The sequence below is a fragment of the Gymnoscopelus braueri genome, assembly GCF_963280865.1.
Source record: "Gymnoscopelus braueri genome assembly, chromosome: 17".
NCBI lineage: Eukaryota > Metazoa > Chordata > Actinopteri > Myctophiformes > Myctophidae > Gymnoscopelus > Gymnoscopelus braueri.
In genome coordinates, this window is record NC_137617.1 from 14,976,343 (window position 1) to 14,993,973 (window position 17,631).

The window sequence follows — 17,631 nt, forward strand, 5'->3', positions numbered from 1 at the left end:
CACATGACTATAGAGATATTGTGTACCGATTTGCATGATTTTTGGACAGAATCTGAAGGAGTAAGAGCAAAAACAAAAGTCAGCCTCCTGGTGGCGCTCTAACAGGCATATGTAAAAAATGCAGGGCAAAGGTTTTTCCTTGACCTCTAGGGAGTGTGCGTGATCACGCAGATCAGTGCAGTTATAGGTAAAAACGTTAATCGGCCTGTTATAGCGCTACCATGAGGCTGGTTTGAAAGTTTTCAAGTGGCATTTCTTTCTGGGCCAAGTGGGAATCTATGTGGAAAATTTCACGGAAATCGCATGCTGCGTTCATGATTTGAGGCATTTTGTTCAAAACGAACCAATCCTGCAAACTTTGGAAGCCAATCTTAGCCAATCAGGATGGAATATAGTAAATCGGACAGATCCGTGTTGATCACATGACTATAGAGATACTGTGTACCGATTTGCGTGTTGTTTGGACAAAATCTGGAGGAGTAGCCTAATATCCAAAAATGTGTTTCGCAAAAGTCGGCCTCATGGTGGCGGTATGACAGGCTGATCTGAAAAATGTGGGGCAGAGGTTCTGCTGTAGCATCCAGGGAGTGTGTGTGCGCAGTTTCACAGCGACCAGGCCAACGGTGGCGGAGATTAGTCGCTCGCAGACGGACGGACGGACGGGACGGACGGACGGACGGACGGACGGACGGACGGACGGACGGACGGACGGACGGACGGACGGACGGACGGACGGACGGACGGACGGACGGACGGACAGACGGACGGACGGACAGGGGGCAAAACATACTCTCTCGCCATGCCTTTTGGCCTGGCGGAGACAATAACAAGGCACGTTTTATCATCGATACAGTGACGCTCAAAGGCCTAATGCAAATTCATTGCAGAGTATCATGTGGACAGCCCAGCGTATCAGTGGATGTGAGCTTCCCTCCATCCAGGACAAATACAACACATGCTTTGTCAGCAAAGCCTGTGGGCTTATCAAAGATCCTAACCACCACGACCATAGACATGATTACATTACATTACATTACATTACAGTCATTTAGCAGACGCTTTTATCCAAAGCGACTTACAATAAGTGCATTCAACATAGGTAGGGAACAAAACTACTAATCACCAGAAGTCCTAAGTGCATTTTCTGCTAAAACAAGCAACCAAGTGTATACCTAGCGCTAAGGTAAAAGTGAAATATATCAGCTACCTACTTTCTTTTAATTATAATTTGTATCCCTCGATTTTTGTAACCCTTTTTTCACCCGGTGCCAATTTGCTAAGTGATCCTGGGCACTACCCTCCCCTCACCAGCCAAGGGAGGCCAGGGCCGAGCTCATGCCTCCTTCAATGCATGAGAGCCAACTGACCTTCTTGTCACCTGACAGGGGGGAGTTTCCCTGGTTGGACGTAGCGCGTGGAAGGAACACGTTATTCCAACCAGTTCCCTTCCCCTCCATCAGGCGCCCCGGCTGACCAGGGGGAGGCAGTATAGTGACCAGGATTACTACATGTTTTTGTGAGGGTATTAACTACCCTGAGAGACACGGGAAGAACATGCGAACTCCACACAGAGTAGGCCCTTTCGCCAACCCCACCTAGGGTATGGGCTACCTACTTTCTTAAACAGATGAGACAAATAGCTAAATCAAATGAGCAAGAGCTAAAACAAATAAGTGTATCGACTAAACAAGATCCAACTAGAAAAAGTGCTCCTCGGAGCACAGGTCTCCGCCAGGTCAGGTAGGCTATTGTGGCCTCCTGGTGGCGCTATAATAGGCCAATGTGAAACGGGTGCCATTTCTTCTTAGGCCTTGCACGACAATCGGACACTGACTGCATTCATGATTTGAGGCATTTTGTTAAAAACATTTGTTTTGCTAAATTAGACCTGCTGGTGGCGCTATAACAGGCCAATGTTAAAAGGGTGGCATTTGTTCCTCAACATAGTGTGAATGTGCGTGCAGAGTTTGACCGTTCATGATTTGCGGAATTTTGTTAAAAATAAGCCAATAATGCACATTTTTGATGTCAATCTTAGCCAATCAGGATGGAATATGAAAAATCTAACACATCCGTCTTGATCACATGACTATAGAGATCATGTGTACGGATTTGCGTGAAATTTGGATACAATTGGAAGTAGTAGTATAAAATAATGTGTTTTACATAAGTCGGCCTCCTGGTGGCGCTATAAAAGGCAGATGTGAAAAATGCAGGGCAAAGGTTTTTCCTTGACTTTTAGGGAGTGTGCATACAAAGTTTTACACAGATCGGTGCAGTTATAGGTAAAAACATGAATCGGCCTGTTATAGCGCCACCATGAGGCCGATTTGAACATTTTCAAATGGCATTTCTTCCCTAATGGGAATGTGCGTGCAAAATTTCATGGAAATTGCATGCTGTGTTCATGATTTGAGGCATTTTGTTCAAAACGGAGCACTCCTGCAAACTTTGGAAGACATGTTTAGCCAATCAGGATGGAATATGAAAAATCTGAAAGACCCGTCCATGACAATAGAGATACTGTGTACCGATTTGCGTGATTTTTGGACAGAATCTGTAGGAGTACTGTCAAAAAATATGTTTTGCACAAATCGGCCTCCTGGTGGCGCTATAAAAGACCCATGAGGGGCAGAGGTTCTGAATTGGCATCCAGGGAGTGTGTGTGCACAGTTTCGCTGCGATCAAGCCAACGGTGCCGGAGATTAGCTGGTCACAGACGGACGGACACACGGACACACGGACGGACGGACGGACAGGGGGAAAAACATACTCTCTCGCCATGCCTTTCGGCCTGGCGGAGACAATAAAACAATACAATAATAAAGCAAGAGTTCGTACAACTAGTTAAGTAGGCAAGGCGAAGAGGAAGGGTAGTGTTTCCTGAAGAGGTGGGTTTTCAGCCTGCTGCGAAAGATGGGCAGTGACTCTGCTGTCCTGACATCAGTGGAGAGTTCATTCCACCACTGTGGGGCCAGAACAGAACACGATAAGTGGTTCCACAGCTACATGACCAGTAGCTACTTCCCTCAGACAATCAACTGAACCAGGAGGAGCAATAACCTCTGTATATATACATGTGAATGAATACATGTACAGTCTGTCAACAATGATTATGTGAATAAATATACATTAATATATGTACAGTCTATCAACAATGAGTGACTATTAAGTATTTTGTCCCTTAACAAGCATCTGTCAAAGTTGTGTAGTGTACTGTACATCCATATGATATGTAGATATGTTTGTTAGATATATAAACTAATCTTGACTGAAATTTGGTAGGTTTTAGGAAATTATCGCAGTCATTAGCATAAGCAATAGTTTGAAGCTCATCCCAAGTAGCCGAAGGCTTATTGAAATGTACACTTAATTGTGTGTGTGTGTGTGTGTGTGTGTGTGTGTGTGTGTGTGTGTGTGTGTGTGTGTGTGTGTGTGTGTGTGTGTGTGTGTGTGTGTGTGTGTGTGTGTGTGTGTGTGTGTGTGTGTGTGTGTGTGTGTGTGTGTGTGTGTGTGCGCGCAGTGTGTATTTTTTGGCAGACTCTTGCATTTGTGCATTGCATTTGTGTGAACAGTAGTCTTTGAAGTTATTTATATCTTCATCCAGATCACAAATCACATATCTTGAAACCATTGGCTAATTTAGGTAATGCCGTTCTCTAGTTATAATTTATAACTTGTGTAGACAGAGACACACAAGTTTCTGATTTCTTTTAAAGAAAATACCAGATTAAACGCATGTTAAGGATATTTTTCATGCTATTTCCCTTGAAAGAATCTGTCACTAAACTGAAATTGCGAAGTGTTTACCACTTTCAACCTGACATCTACAGTATATATTGGCCATGAATAGGCGAGGGAAACAACTAAAACCTTTTACTATTATTTAAAATATATATACAACAAAATTCTATTTAAAAAATAGCAAAAAATATCCACATTGCAGGACACAAAAAACCATTTACGACTGAAACTAAGAAAAAGTCCCGAATTCTCCTGTGGAGCTCCTCAGAGTAAATCGTGTGTGTGTGTGTGTGTGTGTGTGTGTGTGTGTGTGTGTGTGTGTGTGTGTGTGTGTGTGTGTGTGTGTGTGTGTGTGTGTGTGTGTGTGTGTGTGTGTGTGTGTGTGTGTGTGTGTGTGTGTGTGTGTGTGTGTGTGTGTGTGTGTAAACATAAAAAGGGATTTATAATTTACAACTGTAGCCTACAGAGCTGCTTCGAGGTGCAGGGTACATTGTGAGTAAATGGACAAATATGAAACAGAACACTTTACTGTGGTAGAATATGCAGCATTTGGGATAGCAATTAACACATTAATATTATTCTATGTTTTAGATTATTAGATTTATAATACTTTTAATCAATTACTAATAACTAGTCTAACACCATGACAACATGATTTGTTAAAAAAATATTATACTGTTTGAACAAGTAGGCTATTTAACACCTTTCAGTTAATGATGCCAAATGTCTTTGCTGCAAAGCAATTAATTGTGAGCTGCCAAATATGATGAAATGTCCAGAATAGGGATGCTAAGGTTCATGTGGTTAATAGATCAGTGATTCTAGTCATCTGGCATAATATAGGCAGATTATTTGATTCTGGAATACTAAATGGAAGTCATAGGCATCGTGATGATGATTAAACGACAAATTGAACCCTTCAGAGCTTTTGCAATGGAAGACCTTTTACAAAAAACAACAGTAACAATGTGAAACATAGTGAAAGAGGTTGCAACCCAAAAGGTGGCAGTTGGTACTTAGTGGCAATGGGTGTGTCCAGTCATGTAATTGTGGTCAGTCATATACGTGGGGCAGTGTTAACGAAATAAAACATATCTTATGATAAGTTTGACATCCTTAAAGGTAGGGTAAGTGATTTTCTTCGGTTGAAATAAGGGTTAAATAGCTCTATATTTTGATTGTACTCATTGCTATATTTTGTTCAGTAACAGGAGTCTCCATGTCTCTCTTTATTATGCAGAAAATGTATTTTCAGGTCAGGATACCAATTTTATCCAATCAGGATAGAGAACTCAGACAGGATGTTGCATTGCTAAGCTAGAAAGGTGTGCTCAGTAGAGTGCACATTTCTTTTTGGGGTGCAGCACCCCTGAAAGAATCCATACTGCAACCATTGCAACGTGCAAATCTCTCTCTCGCTCTCTCTCTCTCTCTCTCGCTCCCACACACGTGCACTCGCACACGCACATGCGCTCCCTCTCTCTCACTCACAGAGCCCTACACAGAGAAGCATTCCCACAAGGGTAGTTAGGGACGTAGGTGAAGCATGAGTGAACTTGAATGACATTGTAAATGTGACGTGTCATTCACTGACACATGTGATTAATGGACTGTTGGTCAAGGTTGCAAATCAGTGTGGAGAGCAGCTAGAAAACTGACTGCAATAATTGTTTGATTAATGTTACTGTTTTATCCTAGGGACTGGGTCGAGAGAAAATAATCATGTTTGCAGATTTGTGTGTGCGTGTGTGTGTGTGTGTGTGTGTGTCCGTGTATACGTGCGTGCGTGCACTCTTTATATTTGTACTCAATTGTGTCACAATTTACGATAGAAAGCATGGGAAGTGAGGACATTTTCCTCATTCTATTTAAGATAAGGGTTGTGGTTATTAGGCATACTGATGAGGGTTACAGGTATTAGGAATTCTATGTTTGAGGAAATCAAACACATATAGTTTTAATCTATTTAACCTTTATTTCAATTAGACTAATTTAAGTTAACATCACTTTACCTGGCTTACAATATAAACACTCATTAATTATGTGCATTTAAGTGCAACCAACAATCGAAAACAATTGGCAGTTATCAATCAGCCCGATACCAAAGACTTTACAATAAGTTTGAATTAAATAAGACTAGGTCCTGAAGTTTAACATCCTCCTGCAGGCTATTCCAAGCTGAATTGGAGAAAAATATATTCTTACCCAACTCAGGATGAACTTTAGTCACAAGCACAATGCCCTGAGATATAGTACACCATAAATGTCACATTTTCAAGCTAATAAGATGATAAAAATAACAGTTCCGTCTACCAAGAATGGCCTTACATAAAAACCAGTGACAGGGTGCTCGAGTGTTACTGGGGTAAATTATCTGTCCACCATCACGGAATCTAGGGGCTCTTATCCACCCCGGTGCTTTTGGCTTGCAGAGCATCTGGAGGGAAGCCGGGTGGGGAGGGCAGTCTTTGTCACCAGGGGGGTAGGTTAGAGGGGGGGGTAGGTTAGAGGCGCTACTGTACATCTAGTGGAGGCTCCTCGCTTGCAAGTGAGCCAGTAGGGTACAAGTTACAACAACAGTGGCAACACATTCATGTGTTGTAGGGAGGGTTAATTGGCATAACAACTAAATTGGGTGAAAATAATTGGCAACAAAACTAAAACCTGCCAATGACTAAGCAAAATTGTGAAAAGAGAAAGCCAACTGATCCCCGAGTATAATATGCAGTGGTGATGATACAGTTTGTAATGAATCTGGATAGTCCGCATGGAGAGAAAACACACACACACACACACACACACACACACACACACACACACACACACACACACACACACACACACACACACACACACACACACACACACACACACAGACATGTCCAAATTTTATCTGCACAAAGGAATATTTTTTGCCAAAAAGGTGCGATCTGTGTCCAATTACAATATAGATAATGGGCTCATGTATAACTAATGGACTTTGCTGGTAAGGGAGCTTTTAGCATTTTGATTCTTTTTGTCTGTTTGTGTTTGTTTGAGAGTATGTTTTACCCCCTGTCCGTCCGTCCGTCCGTCCGTGTGTCATTCTGTCATTTTGTGTACAGCTAATCTCCGGCACCGTTGGCTTGATCGCAGCCAAACTGTGCACACACACTCCCTGGATGCCAGAGCAGAACCTCTGCCCCACATTTTTCACATAGGCCTGTTATAGCGCCTTCAGATTTTTCATATTCCATCTTGATTGGCTAAAAATGGCTTCTAAAGTTTGTAGGAGTGCTCAGTTTTGAACAAAATGCCTCAAATCATGAACACAGCATGCAATTTCCATGACATTTTGCACGCACATTCCCATTAGGCCGAGGAAGAAATGCCACTTGAAAATTTTCAAATCAGCCTCATGGTGGCGCTATAACAGGCCCATTTGTGTTTTACCTATAACTGCACCGATCTGTGTAAAACTCTGTATGCGCACTCCCTAGAGGTCAAGGAAAAACCTTTGCCTTGCATTTTTCACTTTTGCCTTTTATAGCGCCACCAGGAGGCCGACTTATGTAAAACATATTTCTTTATATTACTCCTTCCGATTTTATCCAAATTTCACGCAAATCGGTACACATGATCTCTATAGTCATGTGATCAAGCCGGATCTGTTTTTCCTATTCCATCCTGATTGGCTAAGATTCACATCTAAAGTTTGCAGTAGTGGCTTGTTGTAAATAAAATGCCGTAAATCATGAACGCACCGTCCGATTGCGGTCAAACTTTGCACGCACATTCACACTATGTTGAGGAACAAATGCTACCCTTTTAACATTGGCCTGTTATAGCGCCACCAGCAGGTCTAAATTAGCAAAACACATTTTTTGAACAAAATGCCTCAAATCATGAATGCAGTGTCCTATTGCCATGCAAGGCCTAAAAAGAAATGGCACCCTTTTCACATTGGCCTATTATAGCGCCACCAGGAGGCCACAATAACCTACCTGACCTGGCGGAGACCTGTGCTCCGAGGAGCACTTTTTCTAGTTTTATTATTGAATACTGAATACTTTATATTGAATACAGGATTGGAGCTACAAAATGAGGCATTGTTTAGGCACTGTCAACTTGCGTTCCTATTTTGAGCATGTCATCACAGACAAAAATTCTGGTCGAAAGTGGTCATTGCTTGGAATTATTCTTTCTCACCTCATCAACTATTTCTGACTGTTTTGTTTAGTTTTTTAAGATATTTTGGGGGCTTTTTCTGCCTTTATTGATAGGTATATAGTAGACAGACAGGAAATGGGGAGAGAGATGGGGGGGGGTGACACGCAGCAAAGGTCGTCTGGATCGGGACTTGAACCCGGGTCACACTGTCACCTAGGCTGGTAATCCACCAGCCTAGGTGCCCAGACGGCTACACCAGCCGCCCGGGCCTATTTCTCACTGTTTTGAGTGTTTTCTTTCTCTCCTTATACACCCTCTCTTGCTCCCTCCAAATTTCTGTCACTCTTCTTTATCTCTCCTCCACCGTTAACTCTCTTTCACTCTGTTCTCCCCCCGCCCTTCAGGATCCAGAAAGGTCTTGTCTGCTTTCAACATCACTGTTGCAAATGCCACTGGCGCCACAGTATGCCCTTACTGCAAGTATGGGAACATATCTATCGCAAGCCACATCCAGGAGGACAATAGCTTGTCATCCTCCACAGATCATCTGTCACTGTCATCGCTGCTGGCAGCCACATGGAGTGCCTCATTGACAATGATCTTTTTGTCACCGTGGTCCCCAAGAGGCTGTGCCACGGTCCCTGTGCCACTCTTTGAGAATTTCCTGGCAGAGAAGGCCTCAGGCCAGAACAACTCCTTGATCATCATCAACGCAAGCGGGGAGGTGAATCTCATCAATGTCACTCTCATCTCATTTGCAGGGCTCTACAGTGCAAGTATTAAACTCTCATTTGCGAGATATGTGCGAATCGGAAAGATTATATATCAGCACAGTCATTTTTCAAGCCAAAGTACAAGAGAATGTGAGTAAATGTCCGTAACAAGTTATGACGTCACCCATTGTTGTACCCGTTGTCATACCCAAGTGTGGCAACCACTAACATACGACCCATCGACCAATGTGGATATACAGGGGGCCCCTGATGTCGTCACAAACTGGTGACAGAGTGTTGATGACGTACATGGGCATAAATTGGAGACGGACAGACACAGACATTTTGTGAATTGCCCTGGAAGAGAATGATTTTTAGTGTGCACGCTACCACTTAGTGCTGTGTGTGTGTGGACTTCTAGACTATGCAAATTGAAATTACTATCAATAGTTTAACCTGTATGAGAATATTTTATTCAGTGAGCCTTACGGGTCAATTTGGGTCCACTTTTACATTCAGAGTTAAATTAACACTGAGGGTTTTACTGCGTGTTTTATAGTAGATTCCAGTTTCAACAATTCTTCTTGAAAACATTCTCTTTGTTGTTTGCCATCTTTCAAAAGCATAAGGTCCATGGAGCATATCAGAATAGATTCCCATTTTTCATTCAAAGTAGAGTTTTGCAGATTGGTGGAGGGGAATTTCTGAATGCAATATAGGCCTACAGTTGGAACTAACAACTCTGAAAGGCCCAAGGGCAAAGGGCAAATTCCTTTGGAAAGGCTAGAATTTTGGCCCGAACCACAGGTTGGGAAAACACTGAATTATTAGAGAGTAGACTAGTTATGCTGTTATGAATCAGTCAGGCGGAGATTCCATTGGAGTTTACTTTGAACCTCTTTTGACAATCTTTGAGAAAACTTTCTAATAAAGAAAAGGGGTCTCTCTATCTCTTTAATAAACTGAAGATACATTTTCAGTTCTGGATACCAATTTTATCCAATCAGTCAGGATAGTCAGGATACAGCCAGGATAAACAAGTGAAATTGGAAGTGATGAAGCAAAAAATTAGACGCCAAAATTGGAACTGGAACACTATAAAATGGAAGCCGGTTAATGAGTTCTCTCTCCTGTCTGGATGAAGCAGGTGTTCCACCTGAAAATGTAGCCTATTATCTGTTTACTAGAGAGCTCTGGAGAAGAGATGGGTTCCACGGGGAGACCACTGTTCTACTGAACAAACACTCAGTCTAGTGACTAGACTGAGTCTAGACTCTAGTCTATAGCAATGATTAGGCTATAGAACTTTAACTTTTTAACAAACAAAACGTTTTGTTTAAAAAAAAAAAAATTAAATAATTTACACCACCTTTGAGTCATAATAACAAGATACACCACTTTGCCTACTCTAATGCATGAATCCTGCCATACAGTAGAGTAGGGCCTAATATGCAGTGGTGAAAGTACATGTACTCAAGCCTACTGTACTTAAGTACAATTTTGACTTATTTTTGCTTTACTTGAGTATTTCCAATTTCCAATACATTTGAGAGGCAAATACTTTTACTCCACTACACTACAATTATTTGAAAACTTTAGTTACTAGTTACTTTGTAGATTTTGATTTATTATTACAAAACATACATTAACCATCAACCACATTGTGCATTGTGAGCTTGTAGATCTGCTATTTTCAAAGGATTTTTATTAATTTTATAAATTTGAAAACTTGTGAAACGGGACATTCTGCATAACGAGTACTTTTACCTTTGATACTTTAAGTACATTTTGATACCAATACTTTTGTACTTTTACTCAAGTACATTTTTAATTCCGAACGTTTAGGCCACTTGTAACAGAGTATTTCTACATTGCAGTATTGGTACTTTTACTTAAGTAAAATATTTGATTACATTTTCCACCACTGCTGTCCGTGGCTCCCGCGCGTCCTATGTGTGCTGCCGTAGGCTACGCGAGTAGTGAGATTTGGGGGCAGCGTGGTACGGGAGAGGGCCGACTCGAGAGGGCACCCACAGCGCAAGGATGAAGCCCTGTGGCACCCGAGGTTTATGACGTAGGCTATTCACCAGAGATAAAGGAGACTAACTGATTGATTGATTAATTGAATACTTTATCAACAGTTTGACAAAAATATCACAGAAAGTAAAGCTACAGTTCAATACAGATCTGCTAAAAGGATTAAAACCCAAAAGCACTATGGCTTGTTTCCATAATTTGGGGTCCATGTGTGTGGCCTATTAATTGAAGAATTGAACAATTAATCGAAGAATATGCGACTGCGATAAACTGTAGGCTATATTATTCTCTTATCTGTGTTATTGTAACTTTGCACAGTTAATGCTCTTAATGTTTTGTGTTGCCAAAAGTAGGTTACTTTAATGGCCTTTTACTGTAATTTATTAAGACTAGGCTAGCCATAAGCAGCAAATCCCTGAGAGAGTGATTTTGGTCGGGGTTTTAGTTTAGACCACAACTCGTTTCTGACACAGGGTGACTCTCTAACAATGCCGGGAGTGTGTAAACATTGATTTCCATGAAGACAGTCCGTTACAAGCGAACAATGGACAATCGATTAATAAAAGCTGCAATCCACATTCACAACGAATGGCCCTGGATTCGAATGGGATCTCCCGCATAAGAAGAGACCACACGTTTCTACCAATATCCTAAAAATGCAAGTGGCATTCCCCTGCCTTGTACACGGGTCATATTTTGCACTCATGAGCTTCAGGCGGGGCTAGCCTATTTGTACAGTATGTGCCCTACCCGGCCCTACCCCACACCAGGGTCTACATTTCTGAATGGAATTGAGTAGGGAGACCACCTCCAAGTTCCAAACACGGCTGCAGATGTAGGCCTACTGCTAGTTACATTAACATATTACTCTGTCTCAGGCTGCCATACTATACAGATTAGTAAAACTAACGCTTTTATTAATTAAAATCAGTTTTATCAAAAGAAAAATGATAAAGTTGTAAAAAGAAGAAACAGATTAATAAAAATGGTCTAGTACTGAGTGACTGATGATGTCTGGTTCTGTGCCACCTGCTGCGCCCTGTGTATGCTGCGTCACGTCGGTCTGGTCCAATCACAGCTCGACCGTAAGCGCACCGGCTGTGGGCACCGTTGCCAGATTTTGTGAGAGAAATAAGCAGCCAGGTCTATGAAAACAAGGCCAAAAGAAGCGACTTAAGCGGGCGGACGGCCACATGAGCGCCTTCTGACTATTTGAAAATAGCCGATCTACAAGCTCACAAGGCGTCGCGATGCGACGCGTTGTGAGCTTGTAGATCTGCTATTTTCAAAAAGATCTGTGCGGAGATTGGAGAAATACATACACTAGCCTAGTAGCCGTCCTTGACATGCAAATGTTTGAGAACTGGTTGAAACAATAAAAAAAACAAAAAACAATTGGAAGCAAGACCAAGTAACCACCCTTTGAAAACAAGCCCAAAAAACCGCAACTACCAATGTTTAGAAGCAAGCCCACAGTCGCTTATAATAAGCGGACATGGCAACACTGGTTGTGGGGCTCCCGGGTGATTGTCATTCACTTTATAGGAGGACTGCTCCTGTTGTCACTATAAGCGGTCTGGTCCATTCAAACTGCACTCAGCAGCGGTGGAGTCGTGGAGAGAGTCCGTCTGACTCTCCTATATATTGTGGTTGAGTTTTTGGCAAGTTATCTGTTGTTTGCCGAGTGGTTTCATAGAGGCTGTGGCTGTCCGTATATAGCTGACTGAACCGAGGACATGGGGATATGACATGATAACTGTGTTTTATGGAGGTGCATAAAGACGTTGACGGTGCTGGTTTGATTGCTTTTGGCTAAAAAGAGAGAAAGACAGAAGAAAAGCCGGGGGAAAAGAAAACTCTCCACAACCACCTCCTCCCCATAATGAATATGGAGGAATAAGAAGAAGAACCGGTGAGTAGTGAATTATTATAGACTATTATTATATTGTTTTATCAGGTGTTTTTGGACGCCTCCACAGTGTTTTGGTCAGTTTTTATTCGGGGCTCTTGACTCCGTGTCCGAAGGCAGCTAGAACCCCACGCACTTATACGTATACTTAAGTCTTAAGGTGGATTGATTAAGCGCACTTACAGTCGGTATACCAACTGTAAGTGCGCTTAATCAATCCACCTTAAGTAATGGCATATGGGACAGTGGTTTTTGAACCTTTTTCCTTTTCAAGGTCCATTATTTATTCGGCATCTGAGCCACGGACCACCGTTTGATGAGATTTAGACTCTCTGAGTCAGAACCCAATATTCTGTTGTCGTTGGATAAGATTTTGTCCACAATTCCATCCTGTATTGATGTTGGTACCATAGGAGAGATAACAGGCAAACGTTGGTCAAAAATAACAATTCTTCTACATTCTCTAATTGTGTAGACTTCTTGTAAATTAAGTAATGCAGATGTTTAACAATCATTTAACTCTTGAAACTCGTGAAATGCAACCAAATTGACTCGTAAGGGTCCATTTGGTTTCATTTGACGCTTTCAAGAGTTAAAGATCTACAAGGGTCCATACCAACTCTCCATCATTTAGCTGGGGGACCACCTGGAACCCCCTCAAGGACGACTGTCACTGGTGGTCCCCGGACCACTGGCATAGGAGAATATGGGCTCGTTGAGAACCCGAGGTGGATATCACTGTCATGTCTCCTTTCAGTGAATGTATAGGCTAGATCAATACTAATGAATTTATAAACGACGTTATTATTGAAGTTAAGTCGACACAATCTCCTAATTTTGATTTGTATCGCAAAGCTATGGAGTTGTCTTTAATGTCATTGTATTAAATCTGTCATTGTGGATTATGGCTCGTCAGTGTGGATAATTAACAGACACACTGACTTCAACATTCACACCAGGCTGTACCGTAGTAGCCTATCCAAACTGTCATTATCTCCACTGAAAATGTATCAGATGATCAATTTTGTTGTGTTTTAAAAGCATTTGTCCAACATATTTCATCTCCAGAAAATAAACAAACTAACAGCCACATGATTGTTACCTTGGGCAGATGTGTTCTGGAGACAGACAGGGGACTGTTGCAGCAGCACTTAGTCTTTTCCCTCTGCTCTGTGGTAAATTGATAAATAGCATTCAGGCTGGTACACGGTGTCATGCATAACTGAAATTGTGCCCTCACCAAATAAGTTAAACAGTGACTTTCAGATGATTTATCATAGGGCAGGCAGGTCAAGAATGCAAGCATTCTGATGTCTGATGACATTTTTGTGTCTTCGACCTTGTGCAACTGACAACCAATGTTGCCAACCAGCCCTGCTCTGACTCTCTCCCCTATTATGATGAACCTCTTCAACCTGATGTCCCTATTTTGGGCATGTCATGATAGGAGAACATTTTCAAGTTTGTATAAATGAACAAGTTTGTGTAAATGTATTCATACATTTTCCAAAAATGTCAGAAGTAAAAAAAAGTATCTACAAGCTCACAAGTCATGGCATGGTGAAGCGTGGTGAGCTTGTAGATTAGCTATTTTGATTATAAAAATAATATGGCTCAAGTTTTTTACTAATAGTTCAATGGTTTAGTATGCATTTGCAGTCAAACCATTGCTCACTGGTAGTTTCACAATACCACTATAAAGCAAAATGCGTTTCATTGTACCAGTTAGGAAGAGTGCCAGAATCGAGCCTGTACAATATAAAAAATGGCATGGTTTATCATTTAATTAGCTATAAAATCCTATCATATATTATGACATATAATCATAATATGTACTACACAAATATATAATGCACAGCATTGGTCATAACATTGTAAAAGCCACTATTAACACCCCAAACAATAACAACCAGTACACTAGAAAGCTTTTCTGTAGCAGCGTGCTGATTTGGAATTTGCATTAATGAGGCACCTAAGAGACATAATGACAGACTGGCTGTGATGATGCATTTCCTCGCTAATAAAATAAATGTATCCATCGAGGAGAAAGTGAGTGTTAATATTTTCACAATTTCAAGGATCTTTTTTTGTGGATTATCAGGTGTGAGAGATTCATGAACCTCAGCTTAGTTGGTTTGAATGTTTTCTCTTAAACGGAAGGATTCCCTGGTCTGTGATGGAAACAGTTCCTTAAGCCTGGGCTTATGAAATGCTGTCAAGCCCTATTGTTTTATTGCAAAGGTTCAATGTACTGTTGATTTTAAAACATTGTTGCTTGTAAAGCATTGCATTCTTGTTGGGGAGAGAGACAGTCTTAGTGGGAGAGAGTCACTGTTGTTGTTTTATGTCGATGTGCCATGCTAGTAGTGTGTGTACACCAGCAACAAATTTGGTATTTTGACATTCTTGAGTTGTTATGTCTGTGTATATCCACCTTTTGGCTCTCTTTGTCAAATTATTATTTTTGACCTATTTGAAATGCTTCATTGTACCTGATGTTCCTGATATCTTGGTGTTCTGCTGTACACAATGTAATGTATATTTGTGTATTTATTAGGCAGTAATCTTGAGCTGTATACTGTACTGTAGGTATAGGTGCACACCTCTGATTGTCACATGATCAGTTTTGTGTTGTTATTTTATATATTTTGCTGTCCCACTGGGAGCATGGATCCACCATGGGCAGTCTCATGCACCAAACCATGCCATTTGTAATAAGTTATTGGGCAGAAATCCTCTTTATCCCCCTTTATTATTAGATTTGTATTGATTAAAGATGATTTAAAATGCAGTCGTGATCGGCTAGACTTCCCGGTCTGTATATGCTTGCATGTAAGATAAGCTTATGACCTCAGGGTAGCTGTTATGATTAGCTGGGCAGCCGGGAACAGTCTGACTGTGAGCGGGGAAAATGAATGAGCAATGCTCATCTTGGAAGGCTTATTATGTGTGTTGTTCACATTATGTGAATACACACACATTCCCTGAAGAAGGCAGGGGTGGAAAAAGTACAATTTTTTCTTACTTAAGTAAAAGTATCTATACTGCATGTAGAAATACTGTTACAAGTAAAAGTCAGGAATTCTAAATTTACTTGAGTAAAAGTACAAAAGTATTGGCATCAAAATGTACTTAAAGTACCAAAAGTAAAAGTACTCATCATGCAGAATGTCCCATTTCAAGTTTTCAAAATGTATATATTCTTTTGAAAATAGCAGATCTACAAGCTCACAACGAGACGCGTTGTGAGCTTGTAGATCTGCTATTTTAGTAATACAAATCTAAATCTAAAAAGTAACTAGTAACTAAAGTTTTCAAATAATTGTAGTCGAGTAAAGGTACAATATTTTCCTTAGAGATGTAGTGGAAATACTCTAGTAAAGTAAAAATACCTCAACATTGTACTTAAGTACAGTACTTAAGTAAATGTACTGAGTTACTTTACACCACTTGAAGAAGGCAGTTAACTGCCGAAACGTTGTTTTTTATTACTCTGCGTCCAGAATAAAACATTGGCACTTTGGCTACCAGTGTGAGCGGCCACTTTATTGTCTCTTGAAGACTATCATCTGTTCACATTATGTGAACACAAATGTGTGCGGAAAAATGGAACCAAATGGACCCTCATCAGGGTTCATTTGTGCACTCTTCAGAGTTAAATTAACACTAAGGATTCTACTGTGAACTGTATGAATATGAAGCAAGGTATTGATGGAGCGGTACATCAGGGTCAACTCGGTAAAGAAAGGCTTAAAAGTAAAACTGCTGATGCTGCACTGTTAGGCGTCACCATGCCAAGAAACAATCTTAGAAACTCCGGCAAGGCATGGAGTGGTCGTCAGTGGTTCTTACTGACTGTATGTATCTGTAGTACCGTACAAACCTCATATGTTCAGCTTTAATGCAGTCAGGTTTATACTGTGGGTGTCTTACCATCTGTTTCCAAGTTTTATTGGAGGGATTATAGCATAAAACTATATTGGACCAACTAACGGAACTGAATGATGGCACCTCCAAATGGTTTTAATTAGGCACAGGAGATTTTACAGAAACTCTTCCCACTGCAATGGTAAAAAATAAATAACCAGATGATCAATTTTGATGTTTAAAAGCATTTGTCCACCACATTAATCTCCATTAAAATGAACAGAAAGAGCACCACGATTCGGAAAAGGAAAAACAATGTCGGTGTCTCATTTGGGATGTTGTTGTCATCCTGTAACTGTGATTTCGTTTTAATGAGCACTGTCACATACTTGATGCCATCTGTGTTCTGCAGTGCTGTGCATTCAGACCTGTCGCAGACTTCTATATACACACACACACACACACACACACACACACACACACACACACACACACACACACACACACACACACGTGTGCACATTTGTAACGCATTGAGGACAAATGCTTCTTACTTCACTTTTTCCTCGTAGGACACTGACTTTATTGATTTTAGCAATTTGAGAGGTACAGATTGTGACTATAAAACTTCACAGAACACACCCGTGAATCAGATCACTATTGTGCCAGTTATAGAATATTGTTATTGAATATCGTTCATATACTGTGTGTAGCATAATCATTAAGATGAAGAGTGACTTGGTTGGATGGATCATATCAGTCCACAGACAGTTCTAATTTAAGGCTGATAGAAGTGGTCTTTCAACCAGAATGTGGTCAGTTTGATGGACCATGGCATGAAAAATCTGGGCAGGAGCGAGCTAAGGAGAAATTCTCCCTCTCTCAACATCTGCTGTCGAGTTGCCCTTAGGTCCTCAAATGCTCCTTTCGCCCAAACATACTGCAGAAGTTATGTGTGTGCAAATTAAGGGCGGGGTAATAAATTACTTTCAGCAATCTATGAACAAATATCAAATCAATCCGGGGCCAATCCACAAAGTGAACTGACTGAACGCCACTACAGTATATATCCACGGGCCTGACGGCACAGTGGCTTTCTATCAATTTAAAGTTTCTCTTCACATCCCGGGTTCTCTCTTCTCTGCTTGGAACCACTCCAGGACTCCGAGCACCATCTGCTCTGTCCGGCCATTTGAAGCTCCTTGTGAGTGA

The 17,631-nt window shown here is 41.1% G+C and overlaps 1 protein-coding gene across 1 annotated transcript in view; it reads left to right on the plus strand.

Moving 5' to 3' along the window:
* The first annotated feature begins 12,275 nt into the window (after positions 1–12,275).
* The window catches only part of LOC308104882 (muscarinic acetylcholine receptor M3-like), a 126,723-nt gene continuing 121,367 nt past the window's right edge, over positions 12,276–17,631 (plus strand). The window contains exon 1 of the mRNA XM_080455479.1: positions 12,276–12,555. The gene's annotated coding sequence lies outside the window, so the exon portion shown is untranslated. The remainder of the gene's footprint in view (positions 12,556–17,631) is intronic.